The 26,028-nt window shown below is 40.2% G+C and overlaps 1 protein-coding gene across 5 annotated transcripts in view; it reads left to right on the top strand.

Moving 5' to 3' along the window:
- The window catches only part of PCED1B (PC-esterase domain containing 1B), a 208,748-nt gene extending 183,075 nt beyond the window's left edge, over positions 1 to 25,673 (top strand). For 2 of the 5 annotated variants that reach the window (XR_011566582.1, XR_011566583.1), the window contains 3 exons: positions 7,663 to 7,778; positions 11,533 to 11,664; positions 19,793 to 25,673. The gene's annotated coding sequence lies outside the window, so the exon portion shown is untranslated. Of the gene's footprint in view, positions 1 to 7,655; positions 7,779 to 11,532; positions 11,665 to 19,792 lie in introns of all 5 variants that reach the window. The other 3 variants (XR_011566584.1, XR_011566587.1, XR_011566585.1) reach the window with 2 other exon arrangements.
- Positions 25,674 to 26,028: the final 355 nt, after the last annotated feature.

Here is a 26,028-nt window from a genome sequence, read left to right as displayed (position 1 = left end):
CACTTCATGGCAAATAGATGGGGAAACAGTGGAAACAGTGTCAGACTTTATTTTTCTGGGCTCCAAAATCACTACAGATGGTGACTGCAGCCAGGAAATTAAAAGACGCTTACTCCTTGGAAGGAAAATTATGATCAACCTAGATAGCATATTCAAAAGCAGAGACATTACTTTGCCAACAAAGGTCCGTCTAGTCAAGGCTATGGTTTTTCCTGTGGTCATGTATGGATGTGAGAGTTGGACTGTAAAGAAGGCTGAGCGCCGAAGAATTGATGCTTTTGAACTGTGGTGTTGGAGAAGACTCTTGAGAGTCCCTTGGACTGCAAAGAGATCCAACCAGTCCATTCTGAAGGAGATCAGCCCTGTGATTTCTTTGGAAGGAATGATGCTAAAGCTGAAACTCCAGTACTTTGGCCACCTCATGCGAAGAATTGACTCATTGGAAAAGACTCTGATGCTGGGAGGGATTGGGGGCAGGAGGAGAAGGGGATGACAGAGGATGAGATGCCTGGATGGCATCGCTGACTCGATGGACGTGAGTCTGAGTGAACTCCTGGAGTTGGTGATGGACAGGGAGGCCAGGCGTGCTGCAATTCATGGGGTCACAAAGAGTCGGACACGACTAAGCGACTGATCTGATCTGATCTGAAAGAAAAAAAAAAACAACTATAAACTCAGTTCCAAAACAATTGATGAATAATGTTAGGGTCTCAGAAGAAACTTCAGTAAACAGTAATCCTCTTTCCCATGCTGACCAAGTTGAGGAAATAAGACAAAGTTAAGACAAATGGAGTCACCTTTGTTACTTCTAGAGACCAGGCTAGAAGAGAAGGCGGTCAAATGGGCTGAAACTAGACAGACTTTCCCATAGGCAGACACTTGCTGGACCAGAGCAGGCCTGCACAGGCAAGATTTTCAATACAGAGAGACATTGTGTTCTCTTGGAAGACTCACTCCAAAAAGGAAGAAGCAGAGCTGATCCAACGGGACCAGTGACTCTTCCAAAATTATGATCAGATTACTCACTCCAGAGTCCCAGGAATGGAATAAGTAAAGGGGCAATGAGAGACAAAGCCTGTGTTTAGAGAAATGCTCATTATAGAAACCAAGAGAAAAGATGTCTCTCCTCTGTATCAGTCAGGGTCTGCCAGGAAAACAAAATCCACACTAGGATTATTAAACAGAGGGCATTAAACAGAGGGAATTAGTTATAAAAGTGTTAGAGGAGTTGAAAGATTAACCTAGGTAGATGAGGCAGCTTCCAAATTAGCAACCGGGAAGACACTACCCACTCTTTGGGCTAGAAGAACAAATAGAAAAGGTGGTATTACCTGAGCCCAGGAGCTGGGACCACTCAGGAAGACCTAGTATCATCAGGGCTCTGTTAGGGCAAAAGCAGAAGTTATTAATATACAGGAGTTGCAGCTGCTGCCAGGCATGCCTCCCAATACAGAGAAAAAGGCGAGAAATACCTTAACTTCTCCTTTCTTCCCAACTCCAATCTCCACCAGTGCCTCTCACTGGCAAACCTAACATAGAGTTGGTGGTCAAGAGCGCCTGGGAGTCATAGCTCAAGACAGTCAGAGAGAACACAGGCAGGGAATGCATCCAGAGTCAACAGGCTAATAGCCAGTGCAGCCTTCAAAAAGGAAGAGCTTTATTAATGTTTTTGTACACAGATTAAAGAGGAATCTGTATATCACAGTTCAGTTCAGTCACTCAGTCATGTCCGACTCTTTGCCACCCCATGGGCGGCAGCACGGCCTCCCTGTCCATCACTAACTCCCGGAGTCCACTCAAACTCATGTCCATTGAGTCGGTGATGCCATCCAACCATCTGATCCTCGGTTGTCCCCTTCTCCTCCTGCCTTCAATCTTTCCCAGAATCAGGGTCTTTTCAAAAAAGTCAGCTCTTCGTATCAGGTGGCCAAAGTATTGGAGTTTTAGCTTTTCAGCATGAGTCCTTCCAGTGAATATTCAGGACTGATCTCCTTTAGGATGGACAGGTTGGATCTCCTCGCAGTCCAAGAAACTCTCAAGAATCTTCTCCAACACCACAGTTCAAAAACATCAATTCTTCGGTGCTCAGCTTTCCTTATAGTCCAACTCTCACATCCATACATGACTACTGGAAAAACCATAGCCTTGACTAGACGGACCTTTGTTGGCAAAGTAAAGTCTCTGCTTTTGAATATGCTATCTGGGTTGGTCGTAGTTTTTTCCAAGGAGCAAGCGTCTTTTAATTTCCTGGCTGCAGTCACCATCTGCAGTGATTTTGGAGCTCAAAAAAATAAAGTCTGACACTGTTTCCACTGTTTCCCCATCTATTTGCCATGAAGTGATGGGACCGGATGCCATGATCTTAGTTTTCTGAATGCTGAGCTTTAAGCCAGCTTTTTCATGCTCCTCTTTCACTTTCATCAAGAGGCTTTTTAGTTCTTCTCTTTCTGCCGTAAGGATGGTGTCACCTACATATCTGAGGTTATTGATATTTATCCCAGCAATCTTGATTCCAGCTTGTGCTTCTTCCAGCCCGGCATTTCTCATGATGTACTCTGCACAGAAGTTAAATAAGCAGGGTGACAATATACAGCCTTGATGTACTCCTTTTCCTATTTGGAACCAGTCTGTTGTTCCATGTTGGGATCTAACTCTTGTTTCCTGACCTGCATACAGGTTTCTCAAGAGGCAGATCAGGTGGTCTGGTATTCCCACCTCTTGAAGAATTTTCCACAGTTTATTGTGATCCACACAGTCAAAGGCTTTGGCATAGTCAATAAAGCAGAAATAGATGTTTTTCTGGAACTCTCTTGCTTTTTTGATGATCCAGCGGATGTTGGCAATTTGATCTCTGGTTCCTCTGCCTTTTCTAAAACCAGCTTGAACATCTGGAAGTTCACGGTTCAAGTATTGCTGAAGCCTGGCTTGGAGAATTTTGAGCATTACTTTACTAGCATGTGAGATGAGTGCAATTGCGCAGTAGTTTGAGCATTCTTTGGCATTGCCTTTCTTTGGGACTGGAATGAAAACTGACCTTTTCCAGTCCTGTGGCCGGTGCTGAGTTTTCCAAATTTGCTGGCATATTGAGTGCAGCACTTTCACAGCATCATCTTTTAGGATTTGAAATAACTCAACTGAAATTCCATCATCTCCACTAGCTTTGTTTATAGTGATGTTTCCTAAGGCCCACTTAACTTCACATTCCAGGATGTCTGGCTCTAGATGTATGATCACACCATCATGGTCATCTGGGTCAGAAGATCTTTTTTGTACAGTTCTTCTATGTATTCTTGCCACCTCTTCTTAATATCTTCTGCTTCTGTTAGGTCCATACCATTTCTGTCCTTTATCGAGCCCATCTTTGCATGAAATATTCCCTGGTATCTCTGATTTTCTTGAAGAGATCTCTAGTCTTTCCCATTCTATTGTTTTCCTCTTTTCCTTTGCATTGATCGCTGAGGAAGTCTTTCTTATCTCTCCTTGCTATTCTTTGGAACTCTGCAGTCAAATGATTATATATTTCCTTTTCTCCTTTGCTTTTCACTTCTCTTCTTTTCACAGCTATTTGTAAGGCCTCCTCAGACAGCCATTTCGTGTAGTCAGTAAAGCCGAAGTAGATATTTTTCTGAACTCTCTTGCTTTTTCGATGATCCAGCAGATGTTGGCAATTTAATCTCTGGTTCCTCTGCCTTTTCTAAATCCAGCTTGAACATCTAGAAGTTCATGGCTCACATTTTATTGAAGCCTGGCTTGGACAATTTTGAGCATTACTTTCCTAGTGTGTGAGATGAGTGCAATTGAGCGGTAGTTTGAGCATTCTTTGGCATTCCCTTTCTTTGGGATTGGAATGAAAACTGACCTTTTCCAGTCCTGTGGCCGGTGCTGAGTTTTCCAAATTTGCTGACATATTGAGTGCAGCACTTTCACAGCATCATCTTTCAGGATTTGGAATAGCTCAACTGGAATTCCATCACCTCCACTAGCTTTGTTCATAGTGATGCTTCCTAAGGCCCACTTGACTTCACATTCCAGGAAGTCTGGCTCTAGGTGAGTGATCACACCATCGTGGTTATCTGCGTCATCAAGATCTTTTTTGTACAGTACTGTGTGTTTGTGCCACCTCTTCTTAGTATCTTCTGCTTCTGTCAGGTCCATAACATTTCTGTTCTTTATTGTGCCCATCTTTGCATGAAATATTCCTTTGGTATCTCTAATTTTCTTGAAGAGATCTCTAGTCTGTCACATCACACACCAAAAACCTTTCTAAAATGTCTCTCCCATTTCTTTACATTTCTCTCCTGCCATAGCTAATGTGTTTCTCTCCATCTTTTCTCCCCACCTCAGCTCACCCCTCTCCTCCCCCACAACATTCTCCTGAACCTTCTCCACATAAGCTGGGGAGTTCAGTTGATCCTCTTCTCATCATCTGTATCAGCGATTGCTCTCCATGGGGGCCTCCCTCAGTGGCTTAGTGCTCTGAAGTTGGGTAAATAGTAAGTTGGGGGCTTCCTAGGTGGCCCTACTGGTAAAAAAAAAACCCACCTGCCATTGCAACAGATGTAAGAGATGTGGATTTGATCTCTGGGTCAGGAAGATCCCCTGGAGGAGGGCATGGCAACCCACTCTAGTATTCTTGCCTGCTGCTGCTGCTAAGTCGCTTCAGTCGTGTCCGACTCTGTGTGACCCCAGAGACGGCAGCCCACCAGGCTCCCCTGTCCCTGGGATTCTCCAGGCAAGAACACTGGAGTGGGTTGCCATTTCCTTCTCCAATGCATGAAAGTGAAAAGTGAAAGTGAAGTCGCTCAGTTGTGTCCAACTCTTCTCAACCCTATGGACTGCAGCCTACCAGGCTCCTCCGTCCATGAGATTTTCCAGGCAAGAGTACTGGAGTGGGTTGCCATTGCCTTCTCCGGTTCTTGCCTAGAGAAACCCATGAACAGAGGAGCCTGGAGGGCTACAGTCCATAGGGTCGCAAAGAGTCACACACAACTGAAACAACTTAGCGTGCACACAAATAGTAAGCTGGTCATGGCAGTTTAGTTAAGTCTGAGGCAGCTGAGTTACCCACTAAGAAGAGAGTTTCACCTGTTCAAAATAAGGCCATCAGCGGGAGATCTGCTGCTTACTTTTCCTCTTTCAAATTAAAGCAATTGACCACCTTGGTTCATGTCAAATGCAGAAGTCCACACCTGGTGTGCATAGGTGTTTGTTTTGCATTTAACAGAACTGAAAGGACTCCTGTTTCATTTTCTTGTAACCACAGAATTTAAATATCTGTGGTTTGGCTTGTGGGCTCACTAGTGTAAGGTAGTAAGCATTGCCATTTCAAGATAGATAAAAGAAATTAGAATAGTGTCTAGGACATAACAGGAATTTTAAAAGTGTGTGTTGATAAGGCAGATAGATTATATGATTGTGCTTATTTACTAAGGCTGCCATAACAAAGGGCTACAGATGGACTGGTTTAAACAATAGAAACTTTTCTCCCACAGTTCTGGAGGCTATAAGCCTGAGATCAAGGTATCACAGGAGTAATTTCTTCTAAGGCCTCCCCACTGGGTGTATAGATAGTCGTCTTCACGTGGTCTTCCTTCTATGTAAATCTGTGTCCTTATTTCATCTTCTTAAAGGGATGCCAGTCAGACTAGATTAGGACTCACCCAATTAATTTCTTTCAATTTAATTACCTCTTTAAAGATCTTATCTCCAAATAAAATCACATTCTAAGGTATTCGGAGTTAAGACTTCAGCATGAGAATTTTGAATGAAACAAAATTCAGCCCATAATTCAAAGGCATACTTTATCTCATGCAATTTAGTCGTGTATGGATGTGAGACTTGGACCATAAAGAGGGCTGAGTGCCGAAGAGTTGATGCTTTTGAACTGTGGTGCTGGAGAAGACTCTTGAGAGTCACTTGGACTGCAAGGAGATCAAAACAGTCCATCCTAAAGGAAATCAATCCTGAACATTGGATTAATGTTGGGAGGACTAAGTTGGAAGGACTAATGCTGAAGCTGAAACTCCAATACTTTGGCCACCTGATGCGAAGAACTGACTCACTAGAAAAGACCCTGATGCTGGGAAAGATTGAAGGCGGGAGGAGAAGGGGACAACAGAGAATGAGATGGTTGGATGGCATCACCGACTCAATGGACATAAGTTTGAGCAAGCTCCGGGAGATGGTGAAGGACAGGGAAGCCTGGCATGCTACAGTCCATGGGGTCACAAAGAGTTGGACACGACTGAGTGACTGAACAATAACAGAACAGAAAACAGCACAAATATTTACATGATTAACTTTATTGTTGATAGTGGCAGGACAGAATTAGGTTACAGGGTTCCTGGCACCCTAATCTGTGTCTACTGGCACTATCTTTCCATCATGCTGGGATTACACCATAATTGTTAGATGAACAGGCTGTGTAGTCACATAGGCCTGAGTCTTAATTCTGGACCTGCTACCTATTAGCTACTTGACCTTGGATCAGTTCCTTAATATTTCTTAGGTCAGTTTCTGTATCAGTATGCCGGGGCTTCCTTGGTGGCTCAGATGGTCAGATGCTAAGGAGTCTGCTTGCAATGCAGGAGACCTGGGTTCAATCCCTAGGTTAGGAATATCCCCTGGAGAAGGGAATAGCAACCCACTCCTGTATTCTTGCCTGGAGAATTCTATGGACAGAGGAGTCTGGCAGACTACAGTCCGTGGGGTCACAAAGAGTCAGACGCTACTAACACTTTTCACTTTCACTTTTCATGCTGGGATAATAGAACCTTCTTTACCGAGAGGGATGAGGGTTCAAAGATATGATGATGTATCTTGTCAGAGAGGAAAACCTTTTCCTTTACTCTCTTAGGTTTACTGCCTGGGGCTGTGCAATATTAAATTAATGAAAAGTAGATTAAAAGGAGAAAAGATAATTTTTTTTATTAATAGTTATATGAGCTCACAGACGAGAAGTGAAACTCAAAGAACTGGTCAGACTTGGGGTCTTATACACCCATTTTAACAAAGGAAAGGAAATTTGAGCTTCAGGGGATGATAAACTGTGGGGAAGTAACTAGAGATATATGGGGGAACTAATGGAAGATGAGGGGTGTTTTAATAAGGTCTGTAATAAGGTCTGTAATGAGTCTTTAATAAGACTCATCTCGATGTTACTCTCTATCTCCAGAGATTAGAGTCATTCTTCCCTTCTTGTTGGGTCGGACACCTTCATAAAGGGCAACTGGTACCCTGCTTTCAGGCAGACCAGGAAGAACAGAGTAGTCTTTCCACATCTTCTGCCTCTCAGTTGCTTTCAGCTCAAAGTCATCCTTATACACTGGCATTTTCTGATCCTCTTCAATGAAAAGTGCTTAGCACCAGGTCTGGTCAGAGTAAGTGCTGGATAATCAACTGTGATTAGAGCAAAATATATCCTTCCATTGTAGTCCTGGAGCCCAGTCATAGCAGCATGGAAAGGGAATGTCAACTTTTTAAAAAATGTACAATGTGAGAGTTGCAAGTTAAGTTTTATTTGGGGCAAAATGAGGACTGCAGTCCAGGAGACAGCATCTCAGATAGCGCTGAGAAACTGCTCCCCCAGGCTGTAGTCCTCATTTTGCCCCAAATAAAGCTTAACTCACAATTCTCATGTTGCAATTTCCTTAAAGTCAACAGTTACGGCAACTGACGAAGGGACCCAGCATAGACTTCCCTTCACCTGAACTCTTTGAGGAACTAGAGCCTTGGCACCATCTGCCCATCTGCCTCCTTGGACAGTCTAGACAAATTGGGTAAGTATCTCCTGGTTCTCAGATCTCCCATATTGGTTGATGATCCTGAGTTTTATTTGGTAGTGGAGCAGACAACCTGCCCTCTCTCAGCCGACAGGTACTGCAAGGGGCCCAGTTGAAAGATACTGGGGCATACCCACTCAATGTGTAGACACTAGGTGGGGCTCAGTTGAAACATACTGAGGAATACATGACCAGTTGGAAATGAAAGACACTTTGAGCGGGTGCTGGTTGAAAGATACTAGGAGAATACCACACCCACCCCCCCATCCAGGGGAAAGATGCTTGGTGGGGCTTGGCCAAGGAATACCCACTCCATTAAAATATACTGGTGGGGGCTGGTTGAAAGATACCAGGGTTTGCTTAGCTGTAGGATACTTACTTGTCAGTGCTGAATGGTTACTTAAGAGGCTTATCTGATGCTTTTACAAGGGACATCAGAAAGCCAGCCGCTTAACTAAAACCTCAGCCAGGGATATGTATGTACAAAACTTATACTTGCAAGTATTTACTTACTTGGGGAAATTATACGAAAAGAGATCCTAACAAAAAATGACCAAATTGGAGTTCTTTTGATATTCCAAAATTAATATTTACGGGCACACAGTTAGAAAAGCTGACCATAAGGTCAAACAGACTGAATGAAATGCTTACTTTGATTAGTATCTAGAAGCTTCTCTTAAAACCATAGAACAAAAAAAGGCTGCTAACAGTCTGTCACTGATTCTGTCTCTCCCTCTCATATTTTCTTCAACCTGAATTGCTTGGCCAGATGCTGTCTGTCTCTTTTTTATCTCTTCCAACTCTTGTACCTCCTGCTGCTCCCCTGTCCCCAGGAAAGGAGGATTAAAACAAAACAAAAACGTTGAAGCCATATTCTGACTTGACACCTAAGTCATTCTCTAACTGCCAAAATGATCCTTTGCTTAAGTCTGCCTCTTCAGTTCAGCTCAGTCGCTTGGTTGTGTCCGACTCTTTGCAACCCCATGGACTGCAGCATGCCAGGCCTCCCTGTCCATCACCAACTCCTGGAGTCCACTCAAACTCATGTCCATTGAGTCGATGATGCCATCCAACCATCTCATCCTCTGTCGTCCCTTCTCCTACCGCTTTCAGTCTTTCCCAGCATCAGGGTCCTTTCAAATGAGTCAGTTCTTCACATCATATGGCCAAAGTATTGGAGTTTCAGCTTCAACATCAGTCCTTCCAATGAACACCCAGGACTGATCTCCTTTAGGATGGACTGGTTGGATCTCCTTGCACTCTTGAAGTCAAGAGTCTTCTTCAACAACACAGTTCAAAAACATCAATTCTTCAGTGTTCAGCTTTCTTTATAGTCCAACTCTCACATCCATACATGACTACTGGAAAAACCATAGCCTTGACTAGAAGGACCTTTGTTGGGAAAGTAATGTCTCTGCTTTTTAGTATGCTGTCTAGGTTGGTTATAACTTTCCTTCCAAGGAGTAAGCATCTTTTAATTTCATGGCTGAAATCACCGTCTGCAGTGATTTTGGAGCCCAAAAAAATAAAGTCTGACACTGTTTCCACTGTTTCCCCATCTATTTGCCATGAAGTGATGGGACTGGATGCCATGATCTTCGTTTTCTGAATGCTGAGCTTTAAGCCAACTTTTTCACTCTCCTCTTTCACTTTCATCAAGAGGTTCTTTAGTTCTTCTTCACTTTCTGTCATAAGGGTGTGTCATCTGCATATCTGAGGTTATTGATATTTCTCCTGGCAATCATGATTCCAGCTTGTGCTTCTTCCAGCCCAGCGTTTCTCATGATGTACTCTGCATAGAAGTTAAAAAAGCATGGTGATGATATACAGCCTTGATGTACTCCTTTTCTTATTTGGAACCAGTCTGTTGTTCCATGTCCAGTTCTAACTGTTGCTTCTTAACCTGCATACCAATTTCTCAAGAGGCAGGTCAGATGGTCTGGTATTCCCATCTCTTTCAGAATTTTCCACAGTTTGTTGTGATACACAACACAAGTCAAAGGCTTTGGTGTAGTCGATAAAGCAGTAGATGTTTTTCTGGAACTCTCTTGCTTTTTTCGATGAACCAAAAGATGTTGGCAGTTTGATCTCTGGTTCCTCTGCCTTTTCTAAATCCAGCTTGAACATCTTGGAAGTTCACAGTTCACATATTGTTGAAGCCTGGCTTGGAGAATTTTGAGCATTACTTCACTAGTGTGTGAGATGAGTGCAATTGTGCGATAGTTTGAGCATTCTTTAGCATTGCCTTTCTTTGGGATTGGAATGAAAACTGACCTTTTCCAGTCCTGTGGCCACTGCTGAGTTTTCCAAATTTGCTGACATATTGAGTGCAGCACTTTCACAATACCATCTTTTAGGATTTGAAATAGTTCAACTGGAATTCCATTACCTCCAGTGGTCTGCCTCTTAGAAGGCTTAGATGAGGATTTGGCTACTCTAGTCAAAAAAAAAAACCAAAAACAATCTAGGTTGGTCTGTGTTACACACTAATGCTTGTTACACTGGCTGACCAACTTTTCAGAACCATTAAAAGAAAGAAAAGGGGGTATCTATAAAAGCGATGAGCCTTTAATTTCACCAATATAAGTGCACAGCACTAGTCAAAGGTTAACCAACCCCCAACCAGTTTCAGTTCAGTTCAGTCGCTCAGTCATGTCCGACTCTTTGCGACCCCATGAACCACAGCACGCCAGCATCCCTGTCCATCACCAACTCCCAGAGTCCACCCAAACCCATGTCCATTGTGTCAGTGATGCCATCCAACCATTTCATCCTCGGTCGTCCCCTTCTCCTCCTGCCCTCAATCTTTCCCAGCATCAGGGTCTTTTCAAATGAGTCAGCTCTTCACATCAGGCTGCCAGAATATGGAATTTCAGCTTCAACATCAGTCCTTCCAATGAACACCCAGGACTGATCTCCTTTTTTTTTTTTTTCAAGCTAACCTTCTTTACTGATTTGCTGTTGCTAAGTTGCTGATTGGAACCAGTTTAATTCCAACCAGTAGAGAAAGTTAGCTTGAAAGAAAAAAAAAAAAAAAAATATATGTATATGTATGTACTAAGGGAATATGGGCTTCCCAAGTGGCTCAAGTGATAAAGAATCCAACTGCCAATGCAGGACATGTGGGTTTGATACCTGGGGCAGAAAGATGCCCTGGAGGAGGAAATGGCAACCCACTCCAGTATTCTTGCCTGGGAAATCCCATGGACAGAGAAGCCTGGTGGGCTTCAGTCCATAAGATCTCGAAGAGTCAGACACCACTGAGCATGGGCACACACCCACACACACATGCCTAAAGGAATAAGTCCAAATGAGGAGAACATGACCATTTATCTTATCTATGAGTTGTGCGTGTATTCTCAGTCATGTCCCACTTTTTGCAACCTCATGGACTGCAGTCCACCAGATGTCCTCTGTCCATGGAATTTTCCAGGGAAGAATACTGGAGTGGTTGCCATTTCCTTCTCCAGGGGAGGGATTGAACCCACATCTCTTGCGTTTCCTACATTGGTATGCAGATTCTTTACCACTGTGTCATCCAGACCATCTCTAATTCCTAAAACTGAAAAAAAAAAAAAAAAACAGAACAGAACAGGGAAAGCATTTTAAAATCTTTCTTATAAGTTAGTGAGTTTGATATTAAGATATCTAATTCAAAATTAAGTTTAAAAAATAAAGCCAGATCTCTTGTTGTGTCTGTCTGAATATATGTATGTCTCAGTATGTGTCTTTCTTTGTCTTTATGTTGCAGGATGGGGGATACCTTCCAGGGCCCAGAAGTGGGCTCTCCTCTAACACTCAGAAATGAATTGTCTGAAGAGACAAATGAGCTGACAAAGGAAGAGATTTTATTGGAAAGGGCGTCCTGGTGGAGAGCAGTAGGGTAAGGGAACCCAGGAGAACTACTCTGCCTCATGGCTCGTAGTCTCAGGTTTGATGATAATGGGATTAGTTTCTGGATTTTCTTTGGCCAATCATTCTGACTCAAGAGCCCTTCCTAGTGGCACATGCATTGCTCAGCCAAGATGGATGCCAGCAAGAAGGATTCTGGGAGGTGGTCAGACACGTGGTGTCTCCTTTTGACCTTTCCTGAACTCTTCTGGTTGGTGGTGGCTTATCAGTTCCATGTTCCTTACTAGCAACTCCTGTGATAAAATAACTCATGCAAATGGTTATTATGGTGCCTAGCCAAGGTGGGCGGTTTTAGTTAGTGTGCTTCCCCTAACATTTGGATAGTATTGCCAAGGTTAATTTGTAAATGAGCTCAAATTTATTGACCTAGAAAAAAGTAAGCATTTACAAATCAAACAATTTTAAATACAAGAAAATTTAGCTGAAAAAAATATAAGAAAATTGTAAATACAAGAAAAATTGGGCTTCCCTTGTGGCTCAGCTGGTAAAGAATCTGCCTACAATGCAAGAGACCTGGGTTCGATCCCTGGGTTGGAAGATCCCTTGGAGAAGGGAAAGGCTACCCACTCCAGTATTTGGCCTGGAGAATTCCCTGGACTGTATAGTCCATGGGGTCACAAAGAGTCAGACACGACTGAGCGACTTTCACTTCACTTCAAGCTGAAAAACCCAGGGAGGAACACACTGAGACACATAGTAATCAAACTGACAAAAAATAAAGACAGAGGTAAAATATTTAAAGAAACAAAGAAAAACGACAAATAACATATGAGGGAACTTCCATCAGGCTATCAGCTGATGTCTCAGCAGAAACTCTACAAGCCAGAAGGGAATGGCACGATATATTTAAAGTCATGAAAGGGAAGAACCTACAACCAAAAATACTCTACCCAGCAACACTCTCCTTCAGATTTGATGGAGAAATCAAGTTTTCCAGATAAACAAAAGTTAAGAGAATTTAGCACCACCAAATCAGCTGGACAACAAATGTTAAAGGAACTTCTCTAGACAGGAAATACAAGAGATGGAAAAGACCTACAGAAAATAAACCCAAAACAATTAGGAAAACTGTAATAGGATCAGTTCAGTTCAGTTGCTCAGTCATGTTCGACTCTTGCGACCCCATGAATCACAGCACGCCAGGCCTCCCTGTCCATCACCAACTCCCGGAGTTCACTCAGACTCACGTCCATCGAGTCAATGATGCCATCCAGCCATCTCATCCTCCGTCGTCCCCTTCTCCTCCTGCCCCCAATCCCTCTCAGCATCAGGGTCTTTTCCAATGAGTCAATTCTTCGCATGAGGTGGGCAAAGTATTGGAGTTTCAATTTTAGCATCAGTCTATCCAATGAACACCCATTGATAATTACCAAAGGCACCAACCAAAAGACATAGACGCTGGGGAGACGAATACATGTGCATTTATGCAATTTCATTTACCACATCAATCTGCCTGACTCCCCAAATTGTATGCAATTATTTTATATTGTTAGGTTAATCATTATCCCATTATGGCTTGTAATCATAATTATTTTTTATTTTTTGTCTGGCTATTGATTGTGAAAACCGATAAGCATTTTTTGCTATTGTGATTATGTAACTATTAATCACTTAAGACCATTGTATCATGATGGGTCAACAGAAAAATAATAGACCTCTATATCACCAAAACTAGGATCTAATAGAAAAACCTATAATCACTTTTTAAAACCAATATGCGTATCAGAATTTTTTGAAAAATACGAATGCCCAGGTATTGCTTCCTTTTCCTCCAGAGCTCTAATGAGCAACCATGTTTAAAAACAACTAGACTATATGATGATCTTTTCCTTTTATCTAGCTTGTTTCACTTTTCCTGTTTCATATTCAGTGCTCCCATTTCATTTAGTTCATGTTTTTCAATTTCTCCATCTCTTCTTTTTTTTATGTTCTTTCTCAAGCCTTTATCAAGAATAGTAAAAAAGCTTTTGTATACATATATATGAAGTATGTATATAATGTAAATTTTAGAAAAAACTGAATTTTTGCCTAGCTGAAAAATCTATGACATTTTGATCCCACTTGTTTGACTAAGTATTAATAGAATGCTAGATTTCTACTTAAAAAAAAAAATAGATATGCAACAAGCAACAAAGGTTTACTTTATAGCTTAGGGAACTATAGTCAACATCTTGTAATAACCTATAATGGAAAATAATTTCAAAAATAATATATGTGTATATGTATAACTGAACTGGGGCTTCCTAGGTAGCTCAGATAGTAAAGAATCTGCCTGCAATGTGGGAGACCTGGGTTCGATCCCTGGGTCAGGAAGATCCCCTGGAGAAGGGCATGGCAACCCATTCCAGTATTCTGGCCTGGAGAATTCCACGGACAGGGGAGCCTGGTGGGCTACAGTTCATGGAGTCACAAAGAGTTGAACACGACTGAAGCGACAAACACACACACACATAAGGAAATCACCTTGCTATACACCTGAAACATTGTAAGTCAACTATACTTTAGTAAAATAAATATATATTAAGAAAAAATAAAAAATCTTTACTGAAAAAAAAGAAAACTAAGCTAAATAAGTTTCAGTTTTATATAAACTGAAAAATATCCAATATTAAATTAATACCTGGTATTAATGTTAAAGTTTGTCAATCTAATATAAACATGTTTTAAAGTCATCAGTATAATAATCCATTATAATACTTTAATTGTGCCTAGGTTTAGCATAGTTAAATAATATCTTATAGCTATTGCAAATTTGTTAGCAAGGAAAGAAATTCAATGTAAAGAAACTTTTAAAGAAAGAAAATGTAAATAAAATAAAAGCTTTAAATAACCTCTACTAAAAAATAATTATGCTTTAAAGATTTCTATCTATTTAGTCTCTCTAAATTTTGCTAAATTAAATTTCTAGGGCTGTGCTAAATTAAGTAAAGGAAGTTTATTGAACATCTAGGTCACTCCCAAATAAAATAAGACACAAAACATTAACTACTATATACTGTCTTCCTCTTACAGAAAAGCTGAAGATATTTCAACTATTAATAAATATGTTTGGTGCCATCCTAAGATGTTCTCTGTAAGAAAGCAATTTTTTTTTTAAGTATCACTGGTATTTATGCTCACCAATCTACAAAATGCTAATATAAAGGTCAGTTCACGGTTCCTTAAGTAAAGTAGGATTTGTGTTTTCAGTAAAGAAGGTGTGGGGAGTGGAATTGCATTTTATTTTAAAAGAAGGAAATAGATCTGAGTTACAGGTGACTGTTTTTGGATGGGCAAATTAAATAATGGTTACAAAAAGGTTTGTGGAAAGTGGACCCCGAAAAAAAAAATTTGTGCATGGTACAAGTTTTCTTAAAATGTTCAACTGCCTTTAACATCAGATTTTAAATTTTTTACTTTTAAGCTATCTGCTCTGTATATACCTTTGAAATCTTTTATTATTATTTTGGCTAAATAAGTAACTATTGTTTCACAGTAACCTATGATCTTATCTGACTAATTGTTCTAAATCCTTTTAATATTCTTTGACAAAATTTCCTAAATCAAATTCTAATGAAGTCTTTTTGACCTCTAGCTAACTTTGGGATGCTTCAAAGTGCTCCTGAAACATCCCAATGAGAGATGTTAGACTAATTAAGTTCATTTGCTATGTTAAATTACATGGGAAGTATTGTCAAATGAGTAATAAATCTTCTCAGATTTATATTGTATGGTAAATGTTATTAATATAAATATTCTAAAATTTATATGGAGTTCCTAAAATGCTGACATATCCTGGTAAAATGTTATCAGTCATAATTCTAGTTATTATCTGCAAGTGTTGTATAGCACAGCAGTAACAAGTTACTTTGTATTGTAATCAAATTTAAATATGTCTTAAGTCTTTTGTTGATATATAGTTATGGTTTTAGTCTGATGCCTTTGCAAAAAAATGCTTCCTCTTCAAAAAGATTAACAAAAAACTTTTAAATAAATATAAGTTTCTAACTTTCAGACCATAATGCTGAACTGGGTAAGAAATTTCAAAATCCTAATGAGAAACCTGATGGCTTCATAAACTGTTAACAAAAAGTTAGTTAACAAAAGGACTGAATACACTGGTAAAAATGGTTATAATTTTTATGGTTTCTGTCTAAAAAATTACTGGGTTGAATGTGTGTTTTCCAGATGTAAGGAAAACCTTCCCCTCAAGTTAATTATGACGTATAGTAATTTGGTAATCATACTTTTGTAAACAAAATTAAGACATTAATCTTTTTTCTCTATCTGGTCCCTCTAAAGATTGTAAACTCTTAGGTTTTCAGCAACTTTCTCAGATAAATTAGGAAAGCTACCTCACCAAGAGGTACAAAAACCTCAAGGTATTTTTGAGGACCTTGTAAAGGGAGGAATTCAGCTAGATTTGTAGGTAAAACATGTAATAAGCCATTGGTGTATGCGTCCTAGTCCTCAGAGTTTTTTTTTTTTTTTAGGCTTCAGTTTAAAACTCCTTATTAAAAAGTTTAATATGGTGAAAGCCTATATGATCAATTATATAGATTATCAGGTCAATTTTTTTTCTTAAACCAAACTTATTTTGCAACAAAATAGTCTGAATTAAATATATTTGGTAAATGTATTATTTTTAAAAAGTTAGGTTTCAATAAATGTTAAAATTTTAAACCAAACTTATTTTGCAACAAATTAGTCTTAATTTGTTGAATATATTAGGTAAAAATTAGGGTAATTTAAAAAAAGATTGTTTCAATAAATGTTAAATTCCAGTTTTGTTAATGAAGGTCTGTATTTACTAACTCACTTCCCAGATAGTTGCTTGCTATTATGCTATTTTAATGTAAAGTTAATTAAATTATTTTTAAAAAAACCACTCTTTTATTTCTAAAGCTTGTGTCAACAATCTCTGTATAAAAATCAGATGCCCATGAGCTGCAAACAGGGGATTATATATGCCCAAAGGGGCTGTCTCCTACCTAGATAAAAAACTTTTTATCAGGTACTCTTAACTAGCTCATGTACAATAGAACTGAAGGGAACTTGACTCTTGAATTCTCACTTCTAAAGGCCAGTACACCAGACTGGTCTATAAAGAGAATTGCGGATCTCAAACTTACCTTAAAATAACGCTCAAGCAAAGAAAGCTACCCCTGCACCAGAAGGGAGGGGGAAAAAAAAGACATCAAAAGTAAGCACCTTACCCAAAATGCTGAACCTGATTTGTATGATCACTCATAATGTTTTGTTAACTTCTTAGACCTTTGCATATAAATCAGATGTTCTTCTGTCATGGACATGATCCTGTGCTAGTTTTAAAAACCAACCCAATTATTGGTTTGTGGCCAATTACCTGCATCTAGTACCTCTAGATTACCTTAGTGGATTTCTCCACTTCAAGGCTCTAATTAAATCACCCTTAAAAAATTATTTTACAAAAAAGCTCAGTCCTGTTCAGGTGACTCTTAATATTACTAGGTGGAATCCTCTCACCTGGCCAGTTAATACCTGCTCTGACTCTGGCCATAATATGAATTTTCTTCTAAGTAACTCAAGCTCAATAAAAGCAACAAGCAAAAATTCAGTCAAAAAGATAAAGCCTCTCACAATTACATAGAGGTTTAACAAAAAATATGTGCTGGATCACACAATTATAGAATAGATTTATGTAGTTAACACCAGGCTATGGTCATTTACAATTTAAGGTTTCTTTTATCTTGGGAACAATTAAATTATACTAAGAATAACCAGCCTAGCACACTAAAAAATTGGGCTAGAAGCTTTAGAAACAGTGCCAGTATATAATTTCCCACTGGATTAAGTCAAATAACCGAAGAATATACTGGGTTACACCTAATGAAAGTTTTTGGCTTAATTCTTACTTATAACTTCAATAAAACTGCTAGCTATATTATTTGTACTTTGCCTATTTTTCATGAATGTTGTTTCTTTCATTGCCAAATGTGTAACTAAATCTCCAAAGAAAATAATGATGACTAGCCAATTTAAAGCAGTTAATCAAATGTACAGTTCTGTATGCAATCAATGGATGTAATAATATAACTCTAAATATAAAAAGATAAAGCAAAAGGGAATTCTTTTCCTAGACTGTATTAACAGACAGGTCCAAATATCTTTGACTATAAAAGCCTAGTCCAGTAACAAACGTTAAGTGGTTTCTCAGTGAAACCTTTGCCAAACCCAAAAATGAGCCTTCCCAGCACTATAGGATAAAATGGTTGTAAAATACCTCCCGAAGTATGGTCAAATTTATGACCATGAGGGGGCCCTATCAACTACAAATTGGTACTTGCCATGGGTGCTTACCATCTACCTCTACAAGGATTAAATCATGTGCTGCTGCAGCTGCTGACCTTCAACACGCCCTAAGGAGTTCAGGGTGGAAAGTAGAAATGAAGCACTCTGTGCTCAGAAAAAAAACCTGGCAGAACAGGTCTTCAGATAATTAGATATTCTCAGAAGCTGATTTTATGAGCTCAATTCTTGTATCTTCTCATATCTAAAAAAGAACTAAAATCCTTCATGGTGATGACTATTCCTCGTGACTAGCAGAAGCTTCACAAGATGAGCAGAAATTTCTACAAAAAAAATATGTGCTGGATTGCGTGTATTCCCCATTTACCAAAATCACATATATACTGTCCGTCCCCCTTGCCTCTTTGGAGCAGTTTCTCAGAGCTATCTGAGGTGCTGTCTCCCAGACTACAGTCTACATTTTGCCCCAGATAAAACTTAATTCACATGTCTCACGTTGTGCATTTTTAAGTCCACAGCAATTCTTTTTTTCCCCTCCAGTGTTTCTACCTAAGCTCTCCTGCAAACAAGATTTCCCACACATCAGACACATTTGATCCACCCTGAGCACTCACTCAAGTCTACACTCCTTTGCCACAGTGCTAGCTCAGGGTCATACAGCATAGACTGCCCTCTGTTCAGCTCCTCCCCAGCCTCCCAGATGGAACACCAGAGAAATTTCACAATTCTTCATGTGTTCCCCACTGCCTTCAGGGTAAAGTTCAAATGCAAAGTCCAACACCATCTGCTCTGCACCTAACTGTTCAGTCTGATTCCCCTCTTCCCTCCCCTCACCAATGAACTAATAGTGATCACTGACTCAGGGCGCTTTCTCCTGCCTTTGAGTGATATCATTGCATGAAGCTTCTCTCTCCACCTTACTCACTCAAACATTGCCTGCTGTTGGTAATATTCCTTAGCTATCCTACAGCCATCATTTCCCATTCTGGCTGACTGAGGTGTCCCTCTGTGCCCCCTCTCCACTACAGCATTGTAATTGTGCATTTTCTTCCTTGACTCTGCCTTTAAGTCTGGAGGTCTTTGAAGAAGGGGTCACAGTGAGTTCATCTCAGATTCCTAGTGCCCAGCACAGGCCTGGCACAATTGAGGAGACTCTCCTTAAGTGCCTATTGAACCAATGATGTCTGTCAATGGTGACACTGGAAACCAATGATAATTTAAAAGCCTCATCTCTGGTCTGAAGTTCAGGGCTTCTGTAAAGAGTATATGAGGGGAAGATGAGGTGACTGGCAGTGCTTCTGCAAAACCATGTGGGTGAAAGGAATGGTTGTAATGTAATGAAATAGCCTTCATATGTTTCCTTGTGGAAGATACATGTTAATTTCCCAAATGTATGAGCATCTGTGTATTTTCACGGGGAATACACAGTGCCTTTTCTAACACTGAGATGCTTGAAATGGGGTTATTTCCCTTTCAAATGAAAACCAATTAAATAAATTATATTTTTTTCCCTTGGTGCTTATGAAGTGTGGGAGTTGTCTCCAAACATTACTAAATGTTCTAATTTAGTCATACATGAGCTGGAAGAATGTAGTATAATTGCTAAGTCCAGAGTAAGTTGTTCTAAATATTTTATCTTGTTCAGCATATGCTGTTTTTAAAAAAACCCTCAAACTATAACTGTCAACATTCAATTCACAAAAAGTAAACAACAGCTGAGTATAATGGGATGATAAAGAATCTCTCCATAATTCCCACCATATGGCAAAGACTAGGTCCATTTTCATCACGTTTATCAACTGAGTTATTTTCTCTCTGAATTCTTCCTATAGGAAAAACATCCCCAGGAAAACTAGAGGCATTTTCCTAAAGCAGACAGAAGGACATGAGAAACTGTTGTATGGTATGGCTGGATCACAGATGGGAGGGATCTAAAATTCACTATGGCAATTGAAAGGGCTGAAAAAAAAAATCACCTATTTCTGTAATGGCAGACATTCTAGAAGCAACACACATGAAATGAACAAACGTAAGTAGAAAATGTATGGATACATTTTTAGCTGTCAGTTTCCATTTCTAAAACAAACTCTCATGGGCCCAGTTCGTGATATTTCTTGTCATGATTTGGATTCATTAAAATGCATGGACAATTAATCTGCTTCTAAGCAAGGGAAGCTGCTTGAAATTTCTTCTTCTTTTTAGTTTCTTCCCAAAGATTTTTTTTTTTATGTGAACTGTATTTGAAGACTTTATTGAATTTGTTACCATACTGTTTCTGTTTTGTATTTTGGTTTTTCAGCTGCTCCTTAAGCTCTCCAACCCAGGGATCGAACCCACACCCCTGGCACTGGAAGGTGAAGTCTTAACCACTGGACTCCAGGGAAGTCCTTCTTCAATTTTTTAAAAAAATTAGATATTTTGTATATGAGATTTTAAACTCAAAGGTGATACAAACCATTTCTCTTCCAAGTGAAATACTAGACAGAGAGCAAGGCATATTCTGGCCGCTGTTCCAACCAGATACTTCAAAACTGCCTTAGAAGAGAAAAGTAGGGCCCTTCTCCAAAGACCAGGCCTTGCTTCTTGGGTGAGAGAGATAAGGAGCAGAAGGCCAGCTTGGGGACAAAGGGCTTTGTGAAAAAACACCGAGGAACAGAGCAGTCCTCTTGTTTTCCCACAAGAATGATGACAATCTACCTTAAATCTTTTTTGGAATAAGCAGCAGGGTTTGGGAGGCGGTATTGAGTGAATAAATTAATATATAATCAGATCAGATCAGATCAGATCAGATCAATCGCTCAGTCCTGTCTGACTCTTTACGACCCCATGAATTGCAGCACGCCAGGCCTCCCTGTCCGTCACCAACTCCAGGAGTTCACTGAGACTCATGCCCATCAAGTCAGTGATGCCATCCAGCCATCTCATCCTCTGTCGTCCCCTTCTCCTCCTGCCCCCAATCCCTCCCAGCATCAGAGTCTTTTCCAATGAGTCAACTCTTCACATGAGGTGGCCAAAGTACTGGAGTTTCAGCTTTAGCATCATTCCCTCCAAAGAAATCCCAGGGCTGATCTCCTTCAGAATGGACTGGTTGGATCTCCTTGCAGTCCAAGGGACTCTCAAGAGTCTTCTCCAACACCACAGTTCAAAAGCATCAATTCTTCGGCACTCAGCCTTCTTTACAGTCCAACTCTCACATCCATACATGACCACAGGAAAAACCATAGCCTTGACTAGATGAACCTTTGTTGGCAAAGTAATGTCTCTGCTTTTGAATATGCTATTTAGGTTGGTCATAACTTTCCTTCCAAGGAGTAAGTGTCTTTTAATTTCATGGCTGCAGTTACCATCTGTAGTGATCTTGGAGCCCAGAAAAATAAAGTCTGACACTGTTTCCACTGTTTCCCCATCTATTTCCCATGAGGTGGTGGGACTGGATGCCATGATCTTCGTTTTCTGAATGTTGAGCTTTAAGCCAACTTTTTCACTCTCCACTTTCACTTTCAAGAGGCTTTTGAGTTCCTCTTCACTTTCTGCCATAAGGGTGGTGTCATCTGCATATCTGAGGTTATTGATATTTCTCCCAGCAATCTTGATTCCAGTTTGTGTTTCTTCCAGCCCAGCATTTCTCATGATGTACTCTGCATATAAGTTAAATAAACAGGGTGACAATATACAGCCTTGACGAACTCCTTTTCCTATTTGGAACCCGTCTGTTGTTCCATGTCCAGTTCTAACTGTTGCTTCCTGACCTGCATACAAATTTCTCAAGAGGCAGGTCAGGTGGTCTGGTATGCCCATCTCTTTCAGAATTTTCCACAATTTATTGTGATCCACACAGTCAAAGGCTTTGGCATAGTCAATAAAGCAGAAATAGATGTTTTTCTGGAACTCTCTTGCTCTTTCTATGATCCAGCAGATGTTGGCAATTTGATCTCTGGTTCCTCTGCCTTTTCTAAAACCAGCTTGAACATCAGGAAGTTCACAGTTCACATATTGCTGAAGCCTGGCTTGGAGAATTTTGAGCATTACTTTACTAGCGTGTGAGATGCGTGCAATTGTGCAGTAGTTTGAGCATTCTTTGGCATTGCCTTTCTTTGGGATTGGAATGAAAACTGACCTTTTCCAGTCCTGTGGCCACTGCTGAGTTTTCCAAATTTGCTGGCATATTGAGTGCAGCACTTTCACAGCATCATCTTTCAGGATTTGGAATAGCTCAACTGGAATTCCATCACCTCCACTAGCTTTGTTCGTAGTGATGCTTTCTAAGGCCCACTTGACTTAACATTCCAGGATGTCTGGCTCTAGGTCAGTGATCACACCATCGTGATTATCTGGGTCGTGAAGATCTTTTTTGTACAGTTGTTCTGTGTATTCTTGCCATCTCTTCTTAATATCTCCTGCTTCTGTTAGGTCCATACCATTTCTGTCCTTTATCGAACTCATCTTTGCATGAAATGTTCCTTTGGTATCTCTGATTTTCTTGAAGAGATCCCTAGTCTTTCCCATTCTGTTGTTTTTCTCTATTTCTTTGCATTGATCGCTGAGGAAGGTTTTCTTATCTCTTCTTGCTATTCGTTGGAACTCTGCATTCAGATGTTTATATAATAGAACTAATTAATTAATAACCACACTTAGAGAAGAATGAACAAGAGGGCGTTGCCAAGGACCCTCAGGAGGAATAGGCAAGTTCTACATGATCCAGTAGAGGGGAAGTAAAGCAATCTGGAGACCAACAACTGCTTTCTGAACTTTAATTTTCTGGAGATTATAATCAGTATTGTGAATGTTTTGCAACTCTAAAACTCCATAAAGTGGTACTTAGTTCATTCTGTTTGTCTCCTTGAGGTGCTATTTTTTAAAAAATGATGGCATTACAAGTAATCAGGTTAATCTCTGAGTAAAAATAAAGGCTGTCTTTTCTGAGAGCTCTTCATCGTGCCAGTCAGGGTGTCTATCCACACACAATGACTCTTTCTGTATAGAGACTCTGTTGAGCTCCAAAGGAGCTCCAAGGAGAAACAAGAGGAGCGCCAGAGAGACAGCACAATAAGCAGGGATACATACCACTCAGTTATTTAAGGCTACTTGAAGGAACACAAAAGAATTCTAAGAAAACTAAGGGACTTCAGAGAAAAACTCAGGGTGATTTGTCTGAAAAAAAAGTCCATCATGTTCATTGTAATGATTCTTGATGGAAAAGATGGTGTTACCATTTCCTGAGACACAGAAAAGAGTCAGGATTCTGGAAGGAAAACATCCTTAATCATGAAAGGAGAGCCTGAGTGATGGGATGTTTGATTGATTTCACTTCCATCAGTGTCTGGGACCTGTTCAGCATTGTCCTGGAGGAATTGAGAAAAGTAGAAAATATTTGTAAGGTCAGGAATCACTTTAGGCATGAGAGTCCCATGAAGCACAACCAAACCTAGGACAGAACAGGACAGACAGCCAAAGGGAACAGAATGGGTCTTTTCTCAAAGAAAATACAAAACACTTCGAGCTGAAGCAGTAGGAAAAGAGCCTTACTGTGCTAGAAGGTAGCCCTCCTGGCTCTTCTTCTTATGAAACACAGAGTTATTTCTTCAATGTTGAATAACGACAGTGATGAGAGAAAAATGTCTTCTAAATGATTGAGAAAATGGTATGTCTTGGTCCCCATCCTAAGTCATTTAATCATGAGAAATAACTGGATTTTATATAGCATAACATTATAATGACACTGGATTTGTGGTGTGACACTGCTAAAGACAGCATTCTCATCATTCTATTTATTGAACAATTTCATGAATTTTGATTCTTCCCCTTTCAGGTGTTCCTTTCCATCTATTATCTTGTCTGATGGTAGTTCTGTAACAACTAGATGTCACATGGGGAGATGGTAATTATATGCCATGTCTTACTCTTTGAGTTTAACTTGACCTTTTCTTGAGGCATATTCTCCCCTTGAGTACTGGCATTTGTGCTGCAACCTAAGCAAGCTATTTTGGATTGTCCTTGATACAGAACTTCTCACAGAAGAGGTTTCCATTTGAAAACTCAGTCCATCATTTTATTTATTAAATTAACAATATCTTTTTTACTGATTTATACAAGTTCTGTTCAACCATCTAGACAAAGGCACAGAACATACATGTATGTTACATGACACATGACAAGGTTCCTAGAGGATGCAACTATTATTTTCGGTTCTAGATTTCTCTCTACCTTGTCTAACTTTAACTGAGAGTCATAGTGAACTTCCTGCAGAAGGGGTGTTATTGTCTTTTCAAACTGGGATTTACCCTGACTCAGCATGTATTTAGGGGGAAATTTTGTGCATGGTAGGAAGGAACGACGAACGATCTACCAAGTTCTCCCATTGGTTTTTCATAAAAGATTTCCTCATTTCATTGTCCTTAGAGAATTATTGATTCTGTGGTTTCTGTTTTTTGAGGCAGATCTTTCAGTTGGCGGAATACTTGCACTTGTCTTTTATGCCTAAGAAATAATTGATGGAACTTGTGGAATGTGCATATTTCACATTGCCTGGTTGGATTCCTGAGGATGCTCAGTTTTCTGGTCTATGTTTTCTTTTGTTTTTGTTCTGAGTGAAGGAGGTCAGCAGGGCACAGAAAGCCACTTCTTTGAGATTACTAGAAAATAAAGAATTTAGAATGAACAGCTCCAGAGAGATTTATACAGGTCCCTTAAAAAAAATTACACTCTGAAGGTTTGCAGGAAAAACAGGTCCAAGCAGGGAAAACAGGCAGATTAGTTTCTCAGGAAGAATTTAGATGTGTCTTGAATGTTATGATTTTAGGATAATCTGGCTCCACCATAAACACAATACCACCATATATTTTTCTACATAGTAATACTCTGGTGGAGCTCAGCAAGATTTATAGATGTTTGCTGATTTCTGGAGAGACAGAGCAGCTATTGAGTCACACGCCCATAAATACTTAACCCTGTCTAGGAGCAGGACAGTACGGGGAGACACTTTTAGATTAAATCTTAATTAGTCCCAGTTAAGATCTGGGTGGCTCAGTGGTAAAGAATCTGCCTGCAATGCAGGAGACTTGGGACTTGTTAGTTTGATTCCTGAGTCTGAAAGATCCCTGGAGAAAGAAATGGCAACCCACTCTAGTATTCTTGTGAGGAAAATCCCATGGATAGAGGAGCCTGGCAGGCTGCAGACCACGGGGTCACAAAGAGCCAAATATGACTGACTCTCTCCATTCACCCCCCTCCCCCCACCAACACATACAAGAGAGTTAAACACCATCTTTACAATATTTAATCACACTGTTCAAAAATCATCATACATTTGTAAATCCTAAATAGGTGAAATTTGGAATAAACTGTGATTTAATCGCTCTGTGCCACAGTTCATCACATACAGTGCTATGGTCCTCCAATCTTGGCATATCTTGTGCAGAAATTGTTGATGGCAGCTTGACTGAGGGTAGATATAAAAAAGGTAACTCCCTGTCCCCAATGCCCTGTGAAACTGACTACATTATAGTGGGCTTCCAACCATATTCTTCTACTGAACTCGCAGTAGCTTTCATATGAAATGGGCCCAAACTCTGACCTCAAATTTATGTTTATGGCTAGGACCAGACTGGCTTTCACTCTTTAAGTGTGTGAGCTCAAAACAGTTAAACAGCAGAAACCAGGGAGACAGGAAGCAGACAATTTTAACTATAGCTGTTGCCCTGAAGGGTAATGGGTGGGTGGGGTTTTATTGTGCAAGACAGGAAGCATTCAGAGAGAAGGAAGGGCATGAACTTGTACCAAGCAATGTGTGGGGCATCATGCCAACTCCTGACATAAACCATTCTTGGGCCTGACAGCAATCCTGAGCCACAGGCATTTCCAGGTAGGAAGGACAAATACTAAAAGTAGGTAAGTAACCTCCCCAAAGCCTCCACAGCGCACAGGTGGAGGCCTGGCCGGCAGCTCAGACCAATGTGTTTGGAAGACCATGCCTTTTCCACGATGCTCAGCTGTACCTATTCCACCTTTTGTGCTGAGGGGACCCCCGCAGGGCAAAGAGACCATTGGAGTTACGTTCTCTAGATTTGAA

This window comes from Bos indicus, chromosome 5 (genome assembly GCF_029378745.1).
Source record: "Bos indicus isolate NIAB-ARS_2022 breed Sahiwal x Tharparkar chromosome 5, NIAB-ARS_B.indTharparkar_mat_pri_1.0, whole genome shotgun sequence".
NCBI classification, from domain to species: Eukaryota; Metazoa; Chordata; class Mammalia; order Artiodactyla; family Bovidae; genus Bos; species Bos indicus.
The sequence above is the reverse complement of the archived record's forward strand: the minus strand, read 5'-3'. Positions and strand labels throughout refer to the sequence as shown.